A 9,724-nucleotide genomic window follows, 5' to 3' on the forward strand; every position below is an offset into this window, starting at 1 on the left:
TCCCTTGCTGGCTTCTCTCTCAGACTTCCCCTTTCACACCCTGTCCTGGGTAAGGATTCCTGCAGACCATGCACTAAGCCTTGCAGGGAGGAGTGCGTGGATGCCATCTCTAGTTTCTGAGATAGAAACTGTGTCCTTGACTGAGTCACAGAGAAAAGGCATCACATGTAGGGGTACCGGAGTCCTGGCCCACAGCACATCCCCTCAACAAATATGTGTGAGTATAAGTGGAAAGACTTGATCTTAGAATCTCATTGCCTTAATCTGGCAAATGCAGATTCCTGTACCCCCTCTGCATAAAGAAGCTGTTTTGAGCATAAAATAAGAAGAGAGCTGTGAAAGTCTTTTGCAAAATTAAGATGTGACTCTAATGCCTGGGGAAGACTGCCTATAAGAAGGATTTAAATGAGAGAAGTGAGAATATTTGTGGCTATGAATTTGTGTGGGTTGAGGGAGAGGGATTTGTTTGATCAACCACAAACTCTTTGGCGAAGCATCTATTAAGCACCAGGCAGTGATAGCAAACGGAAGAACAGAACCCAAACCCTGCCTTCCTAAGGCTCTCAGTCTGGCTAGTGGGTACATGCAGCCTGGGAGACGGATGGTGCAGTTCTTGCCAGGGCGTTTTGCGGCATGCAACAGAAATCATCAAATTTTCTAAAGGAAAGGGCACTTATTCTTGGGAATTCCATGGCATCCAAGATAAAGCAGAATAAGCCGGATTGCTTTGGGAACCCCAGTATCAGGAGTTTAAAGACCTTTGCCTCCCAGGAGCCAAACTCATGGTACCTCATCTCTCAAATCCTTTGGTCTATATTTCAAAGTAGCAAATAAAAAACAAAACGATGATCGGGGTGACATATGTTAATAAGTCGATGCTGAATGTTAAATCTAAGGGATGAAAAGGAATCCGATGCAGAGAGGCAGGGGATAATATTCCTGGCAAAGGCAAGAGAAAAGACAAAGGCCCTGAGGTCAGGGAAGAATTAAGCAGCAAGAGCGTAATCAGCAAGGGGCAGTAGCCAGATTACACACGCTTGCTCTTCACCTGCTATCAAGAAAATGCCATAGAGCGGTGCCTGCGGCTCAAGGAGTAGGGCGCCGGCCCCATATGCCAGAGGTGGTGGGTTCAAACCCAGCCCTGGCCAAAACTGCAAAAAAAGAAAAGAAAATGCCATATGATACATATCAGATAGGTTGCTTTCTAAAACTTTGATTTAAATCCTCCCAGCTCCTTTGTTAACAAGACTGTATGGTCCATTTCTGAGTCTGGGTCTCCATGTCTCTGTGAGCAAGGAGGGGGCTGGAGCAAATGATCCCGTTTGCATCCTAGGACCAAAAAACAGAATTCATTTGTCAAGTAGGGTGACCGTACATACCGGGTTTCCTGGGGCCGTTTCAATTTATGCCACTTGTCCCGGCTTAATTATTCATAGCATCCTCCTTCACTCTCAAAAGTGGCCCAGTTTGGACATTAGGTTAGAAGGTTGTGCTATTTATGGGGGAAGGGAGGTGCGCAGAGCTGGGCTGTCAGCAGTGGGTTAGGCGCTTTGCCTTGATTCTTGTTAGGCATTTCCTTCCGCTGAGCTACAGGGAGGTTGGTTTTGCAGACTTTCCAAAATGCCCAGGCAAGCTTTGATGGGCACCAAATATGCATAGCACAATTTACTCACGCTACTCGGAAAGATCTGACACTCGGCACGCACTGGTGGAAGCTGGTAACCGCACGTGGGCCAATGCCTGAGCCTTGCTTGGATGGGGTCTGGTTGGGTGTGCGTGATGGCAGCAGTGAGTGACAGTGGGATCATATTGGTTCGGTTCTTAATATCCACAACCTAGGGTATAAGGTAGGGGTTAACTCTGGGAACATGCAGAGGGGAAGACCCCAAAATGGAGCCCATAATACTGTCAAATCCTCATAGCTATGGACCCCAGAGAGGGCAAGCTGTGGGCAAGCGAGCTTCAAATCCTTCCCACAGAAATTTATATGTATCTCCTAAGAAATGGGTGGTAAATGCGTATCAGCCCTGCCAACAGGCAAGTGGGTTGCAGTAGCTTGTTAGGCAAGTGGGTGGGGTCACAGATTGTGGGACTGTTTTCTTACCTGAGATCAGGGAGGAGGCAGGGGCAGAGGCTGGGGGGTAAGAAAGGTAAGACCTTTTTTGGTTTAAATCAAGTGGCACCTCCGAGGGTAACTGATCTCAGACTTTCTATCTACGATCTGGTCCTTTTGTGTGTACGTGAACATAAGCAGACACAGCTGGGGAAAGCCCCCTTCTTCATGTGAAGGAAAAAAAAAGTACTCAAGAAGTGAAATTCTTTAAACTTCTAGGAGGCACCCCAGGGGTTTTTTTTAGCAAGTTTCTTGAAACCTCAAAGAGAGAGATGAGGAGAAAAGGGGCCCAAGGAATGAGTCTTTGCTTTCTTTGCTCCTTGTTAGATTTTTGTTTGTTTGTTTGTTTTGTCTGAAGATTCTGGCGTGTGGGGATGATCTCACAGAGGAGAAAATAAGTAACGTTGGGTCAGTTTGTTTATTGCACAAACAAGCTCACACATACTCATTTACAGAGCGCTTACTACAGGCTAGGCCTCAAGGATATGAAGATGAACAGCATGAGCAACTGACCCCTCCTTCCCCAGCCCAGAAGTTCACGGTGAAGTGGAGAGAGACCTGAGATCTGATAAATGACCGTTACCTCTGAGGCGTGCTGTGTAGAGAGGTTTGGGCACACATCTGCTCACACACACACGGCTTGCTCTTTAGTGCTGCTCTTAATTGTTTACCCAGCTCTGTCCCTAGAACGCCCCGTCCCATCTTTTTTTGTATTTGCGCATAAAATGATTTTTTTGTTTTGAGACAAGGCCTCACCCTGTTGGCTAGAGTGCAGTGATGGCATCATCCCTCACTGCAACCTCAAGCTGTTGGGTACCAGCCGTCCTCCTGCCTCAGCCTCCCAAAGTGCCAAAATTACAGGAATGTGCCACCAGGCCTGGCCTAACATGACTTTTTCCTTTTTTGAGGTTAAATTCACATAACATAAATGTAACCACTTCAAAGGGAACAATTCAATGGACTTAGTACAGTCAGGATGTTATGCAGCCACCACCTAGCTCTAAGACATTTTCGTCACCCTCAAAATAAAACTCTGTGCCTATTTATATTAAGCAGTTCCCCCTCATTCCCACCCTGCAGCCCCCAGAAAACACCAGTCTGATTTCTCTCTGTGAGAGGAGGCTTTGTGGAATATCAGCATTTCTTTTCATGGCCAAATAATATTCCATTGTCCGTTCACACCACAATATGTTTATCTACCCATTCATCTATTGACAGGCGTTTGGGTTCTTTCCACCTGACTATCGTGACTAGTGCTGGTGTAAACATTTGTGTACCGACATTCGAACACACTCTTTAGAACACAGACCTAGGAGAGGATTTCTTGGTTTGTACAGCAATTCTACATTTAAATCTGGAGGAACCACTAAGCTGGTTTCCATGGTGGATACCTTTCCCCTTCTGAACATCCACAAAGTTCTAGAGGTTTGATGCTTCTCCACGGCTTAACTGAAAAACTTGACTCCTGGATTATAAATATGCCAAGCAGCTCTAAGGGCTAGGTTGGTCCAGTTGCTCAGAGCTTGACCAATGAGGCTAAGGTCAGGGTTTGGTCCCCATTGACCGGTTAGCTGAGCTGTGTAGACAGAGTGAAGAACTGTGTCCACCAGCAACGGGCACCACCACTGAATCCTGCCCTCTTGCAAAAGCTTGTTGGTGGTCACAGGGGAAGGGGGCAAGTGTTTTTATGGTTTTACATAAAGGAAAAAAATCTGTCATCCAAGGTCTACTGAAGGCCTGGGAGGACTAACCTGGATCAGATGATTACTCTTTTCCAGTCCTGGTGTCACCTGGTTTCTGTGGGACCCTTGGGTAAACGTCTTAACCCTGTGCAGAGCCTCAGTCTCTTCTTCTTTGAAATGGGAACGCTGACCCTTACTCCAAAGGGACTAGATACGAAAGCACATTGCTTGCATTTTCTGGCTGGGTTGTTACAGGCTTCCAATAAACGCTGTTGAATCTGAAGCTAGACCACCTCTGCGCCTGCAGGCGCACCCCACTGCTTCTGCAGAGTACTCTTAGCTGCACTCCCAAGGTTGACTGAGCTGGAACGGTGGCCTGCTGTAGTCTAGGGGGTTACATTGGCTGTTTTAAATTGTCCTATTTGCATGGAATGAAGCTTGCTATGGTAACAAGGTCTGGTGGCTGGAATCCAGGGCCCCATTTCACTGAGCAGAGCCAGTGCTCTGGGACAGAAAGAGGAGCTGGAAGGGCTCATTAACGTTAAGTTACCCCAGTTCTCCTGCGAACGGGGAATCAGTAAACTGAGGCAGGCAAGAGGGACGACGCCCCAGGGACGCCTTCCGTGTTCTTTCCTATCTCATCTCCCTCCCCGCCAATACTCAGCCCAGCTAAGAAGCTTAGGACCTGGCTAAGGCTGGGCGCCCCTCTACCCGGCGTGCACACACGGAGGCTCAGGCTGTGGGGAGGTCGGAACGCCGGAGGCCCAAGCGAGGGAAAGACCGGGCTCCCTCCGGAGGTGGCCAGGGCAGGTCGGGCGGCGGGCGTGGGTGCACCAGCTCGGTTCCCCGGTAGGCGGTTGAGGGAACCCAGAAGCCAGAACTCCACTCCGGAGCTGGCGCTGGCTGGCGCCCCCACCCCCCGGAACCCCACCCCACCCCTGCTCCACTCCGGGCCCCACAGCCAAGCCCCCTCTCTCCCAAGCACCCAGCGCCCCCACCCTTCACCCCAGCACGGCGCGGGGCACTAATTCGCCGTGCAGGGGCTGCCCCACCGCTGCAGGGAGGGGACAGAGGGCCCGCCTGGGCCCGCGCGACCCCCCCACTCCTCTCCAGGAGCGCCACCTTGGCCCCCACCCGGCTGCCGCTCTCTGCCCCCTCCCCGGGGGGTGTGTCCCCGAAGTGGGGGCCGTGGGAGGCTGAGGGTGCCCCCAGCCCCGGGAGCAGGCCCCCTCCCGAGTGGGCGGCGAATGGTAGGCTCCATTTAAAGAGTGCCTGGCGGAGCGCGGTGTCCTTCTCTGAGCAGCTCTCGGCGCCCGCCCGCCGGGGTCTCGGCGATCGCTGCTGCTCCTCCTCCTCCTCCGCTTTCTCCTCCTCCTCCTCCCCCCGCCGCCTCGCCACCGCCGCGGCTCGGGCTGGAGGCGCCGCTGTCATTCCTGCGCCCGAGGAGCCGGCGCTGCCGGTGCCCGGGGGTCGGGGCGCGGGCGAGCCGGGCCGCGGGGGACCCAACAGGTAGAGCCGGGGGTGCCCGGCTGCGTGCCCCCCCGCGCATCATGCAGCTCTTTGTCACCTCTCTCGCCCCCAGGCCAAAATCCTGAGCATGATGGAAGACAATAAGCAGCTCGCGCTCCGCATCGATGGGGCGGTCCAGTCGGCCAGCCAGGAGGTGACCAACCTGCGAGCCGAACTCACGGCCACCAACCGGAGGCTGGCGGAACTGAGCGGCGGCGGCGGCGGCCCCGGCTCGGGCCCGGGAGCCGCGGCCAGCGCCTCGGCGGCGGCGGACTCGGCAGCGGCGAACATGGAGAACCACCAGCTCGGCGCGCAAGGTAGGGACCGCCCGGCGCCCCGGGCGGAGGGGAGGCGGCCGGCACGCCGGACCCGGAGCCGGCCGCGCGCTCGGGCCCCCCACGCCCGGAGCCGAGTCGCTCCACATCGGGGCTCCTAACGCTCTCAGCCCGGCGGTGGCCACCGCGGCTCCTTGGCTGGGAGTTGCAGGCTGCTGTCATTAGCAAAAACCTGGGCGCGTGTGCACGGGGTCACACGGTCACACCGGCCCCGGCCAGCGTGAGCCAGGCGCAGCCGGCGGGTCCCTCCCGGCAGCAGAAAGTGCCCTTTCATTGGCACGCAGCCCCCAGCTCCGTGGCAAACTTTTCATGTCCGGGCCTTGGCCCCCACCCCGCAGGGATGAATGCCACAGTCCCTCCTCCCCCCAGTTCCGAAGGCTCTTTCCTGCTCCCGGCTCTGCCGCTGTGGCCAGGTAGAGGGTTGAACTGGCGTGCGCTTTTCTTCCCAGATGCCATATCCCTAGCTCTCCTGGCATCTGGACTTTATTTTCTGCCTTATTTGAGATCGTGCAGGCAGCAGCATGGATGCAACAGCATGTGTCCTGCGCCGCAGGGAGTTTAAATCTCCAGCAAATATAAACGCTGAGAACACTTTCCTGGGGGGCATTGTGGACTTTGGAAGTGGAGTGGTGGGATCCTGGTGAGGAGGCTCAGAAGGTGCGTTGCATGGAGCCTGTGTTGGAAGGGACGCTTTGCAGTTTTGAGGAGGAAAGAGAAAAAGACAGTTGGTCAGTGCTGACTGACATTAACAGCGATTTAGCCCTGAACCCTTCCCTGCGAGGATTAAAGGTGCCTCAGGTATCCCTCAAATGTAGTTTGATTTCTGTGAATTAGAAAGTGAAGGGGCAAGCAGGCTTTTCGCGATTTTTTTTTCCTTTTTGTCTCATTGCTCTTTAAGAAACATGGGTTATTAAAATCATTTGAATTGTAAACTGAAGTGCTGGGATCCAGAACAGGATAGAAAAAAAAAATCTCCAGTCTATGAGGGCCACTTGTGTACTCATGTGACTTGATGAATAGAGGTACCAATTTGCTTAGTGGCTGCAAATGATTTTCTGGGGGGGGGGGGTGTGTGTGTGTGATTTCAAGAATTTCTCCTGAGAGTTGAGAGTCTGTTTTCATATGAATGCAATCCCTGTTTCTGCCCTGCCTTCCCTGGGAAGGTGTGTGGGTTTTTGATGAAAGCTGTGAAGCCTGAATGTTATACCAGTTTTAAGTCCAATTCCCAGTCCAATCTGAACTTGGCACTTGAGTCACAAGTCTTGGGGATAGCGGGGAAGTACTTAGGTAAGGAGGGAGCCATGACGTCATGGTGGGGAGGTGCTGTGGTCCTGGTGCATGCTGCACGGTACTCGAGCTTGACACCTGGTTATTCTTGTCATTTATCCCTTGCTATGTCAATTGTGTATGAAAGCTCACTCGGTACTGAAACCTGAGTGGGGGAGGGGAAGGGGCAAACCACAAATGCTTTACTTTTTACAGGCAGGAACTCTTGTAACATTAAAGAAATAGCTAAGAACTGGCGTTTTGTAAAGAATCAAAAGCCATCATAAGGGACACTGAACAATGCCTGCTCATTTCCCACTGTCTGCCCCTTTCTCAGCCAAAGAAAAGTTAAGTGGCTTTTTATCTGAGTCCTGGGTCTAGTTGCAGAGCGGGCGTGCTGGGGAAGTCAGTGCACCGATGATGTCCACACACTCAACTTGGAAATTGAGATCCTTGCTGATGGTTAAATTGTGGTAGTGGAGCAACAGGGGGCTGTTTGCTTTTTCTTTCATTCTGAGAAAAATGCCTAGGACTGTGAAAATGGCTTTAGGATCTCTTGATATCCTTAAAGACACCTGAGCTCCCTCATGCTCTTAGGAGCGTGCCTGTCCCTGTCAGTGGCTGTCCCTGGGTGGTAAGATGAAGGGTGCTCTTGATTTTCCCTCCCGGCACTGTTGGTATTTCTCAAAACCCTTAGTAGGGCCCTTAGTGATTTTATAATCAGAAAACAAAACGTTAAAGGTTTGAACTCATCTTGTTTGATGGCCGCATATCCGTCTAAATGGATGGGAATTTAAACTGATGTCATGGGTGAACACAAGCCACCCGCCCCAATAAAGCCAGGGGGGTCTGGTTTACTTATCTATGACAGCAGCACCTCGAGCCTGTACTTTTAATAATGTACTTTTTGTATCATTTAGCCTCTGAGATTTTTGTTGTTGTTGTTGGTTTGGTTTGGTGGGTTTTGGGGAGGAGGTGGTTGTTTTCCTTTTTAGCCGCCTCTGGCAGCTTCTGGCCTTCTGCAGAGTTAATCTGGTAGCTTTCTCACTATGGCTTTCATTTTCCTACAGGGAAACTTTGAGTTCTCACAAGTTAATTTGAAAGCGTGGTTGATTGGTTTCCTCCTGCCTCTTCATAATCCACCTCCAGGGAAGCTCGGAGAGGCTCCGCTCCTCAGAGCTTCTGACTGCTCTTCCCAATTCATCTTGCGTTCTCATTCTGTCTGTGCAGGTATGATTCGGTGGCCCCAGCCCCTCAGCACATTTGATGCGAGTGAGTTATCACTCCTCAAATCAAGGTTTTGAATGAAAGGAACATCTTTCAAAATGCAACCTGCAGAAGTTGTCCTTTTAAGTAAAGGACATGATGTCCATATTAAATGCATGCTAATATACCTTTCATAATATGACCACAAAGGGTTACAGGGGAAGTGTCCCCTTCGGCTCTCACCACCAAGAGATTGTAAGCTCCATTTTCAAATATTTTTACTTAAAAAAAAATTCTTTTTTTATCTAAGTAAGCAAACTCACCCATCCATCATTGGCTCTTGTGTTGCAGGAATGACCACGGGCAGTAGGGAGGTGGACAGGGCCTTTCAAGGAAGAACACTAGAGTTTTTCCTAGAGGGTTGATGCAGGGTGTCATTTAAGCAAAGTATTAACTTGGTTAGAACCCTCTGTGAGCTGGGGTGGTTGCTATGTAACAGAATCTAGAAAGTGAACCGCTGAAAATCTGGGCTTTCGGCACTTCGCGGGATCTTCTTTCGGAATCTGTGTTGAAGGCAGGCTTGGCAGCAAGCCCATCTCCTTTCTCCCTGCTGCAAGAGAGTTGGACGAGCCCTAATGAGGATGCTGGCAAACCGCGCAGAGGGCATCCGCGCAGGGTGGCGCATTTCACAGCTCCGGACGCTGCCTCTCGGGTTGCTGGGGTCACCACCGCCTTTGACAGGTGGACAGAAGGAGGCTTGGAAAGAACAGGGCCAAGCATTTGTTCCAGTTCGTCTTGTTGTTGGTAGCCAGCGAAGGGATTTGTTTAAAGTAACATTTCTAAGCTGTTTTCCTCGGCGTAACATCTCCGGGAAAATGTGTTTAAGATGCTTGCGGTTCTTTGAGGGGAAAAAGATAGCAGTTTGTGTCTCTGAAAAGGTTTTGTCTGATGAATGACTAATATTAGATTCAATTGGTTGCTTTGCTATGCGTTAGAATAAAACAATGAGGCATCATCCTCCCCAATTCTAATAGGTGTTAACTGTGAAAAACATAAAATACTCATGCCCCCGGGGCTGGATGCCTTCTGTTTGCTGTTATTTTTTAAAGGAAATCATTGGATTTCTAACCCTATGCAAGTGGAAATGTTGTTACCATCTTCGTTGGGTATGAGGGCTTCCTGCCTACGGCTTTGTTAGAATGGGGTGGAGGAAGGGTCATTTTCCTACACCTTTCTGAATTTCTGCAAATGCACGCAAGTTTTATTTTTCTCTCTAGGCGTTAAAATAGGTTGTTACCAAAGGTGTGACAGCTCTGATCTACCATTACTCCCAACCCTGGAAACTCTTTGATGAAGTACAAATTACCTTCGGAGTGAATCGACTCTGTGAGGAGTCTGTGGAGACTCCAGACACTGTTGCTTTGCGAAATAAGTTCTGTCTTTTGGTGTCCCCTTCCCAATTCCTTCTGCCTCTGCTCTCTTTTTTGAGAAAGAGAATTTGCAAATGGCAGAGAGGATGGAACGAAACGTAGTGTCATCTCTGGAGTCTTTTGTTAGCTTGCTGCTAAGTTACAGAGCTCCCCACATTACCCTGTATGGTGGTTTTCCAGCCG

The 9,724-nt window shown here is 50.8% G+C and overlaps 1 pseudogene across 1 annotated transcript; it reads left to right on the forward strand.

Annotated features, from left to right (window-relative positions):
• Positions 1-5,075: 5,075 nt before the first annotated feature.
• LOC100965205 lies at positions 5,076-5,951 on the forward strand (annotated as a pseudogene). Its single transcript, XR_002774235.1, has one exon. The product of XR_002774235.1 is annotated as a kazrin pseudogene (transcript).
• Positions 5,952-9,724: the final 3,773 nt, after the last annotated feature.

The sequence above is a fragment of the Otolemur garnettii genome, unplaced genomic scaffold (genome assembly GCF_000181295.1).
Source record: "Otolemur garnettii isolate 467f Iridium unplaced genomic scaffold, OtoGar3 scaffold00067, whole genome shotgun sequence".
NCBI lineage: Eukaryota > Metazoa > Chordata > Mammalia > Primates > Galagidae > Otolemur > Otolemur garnettii.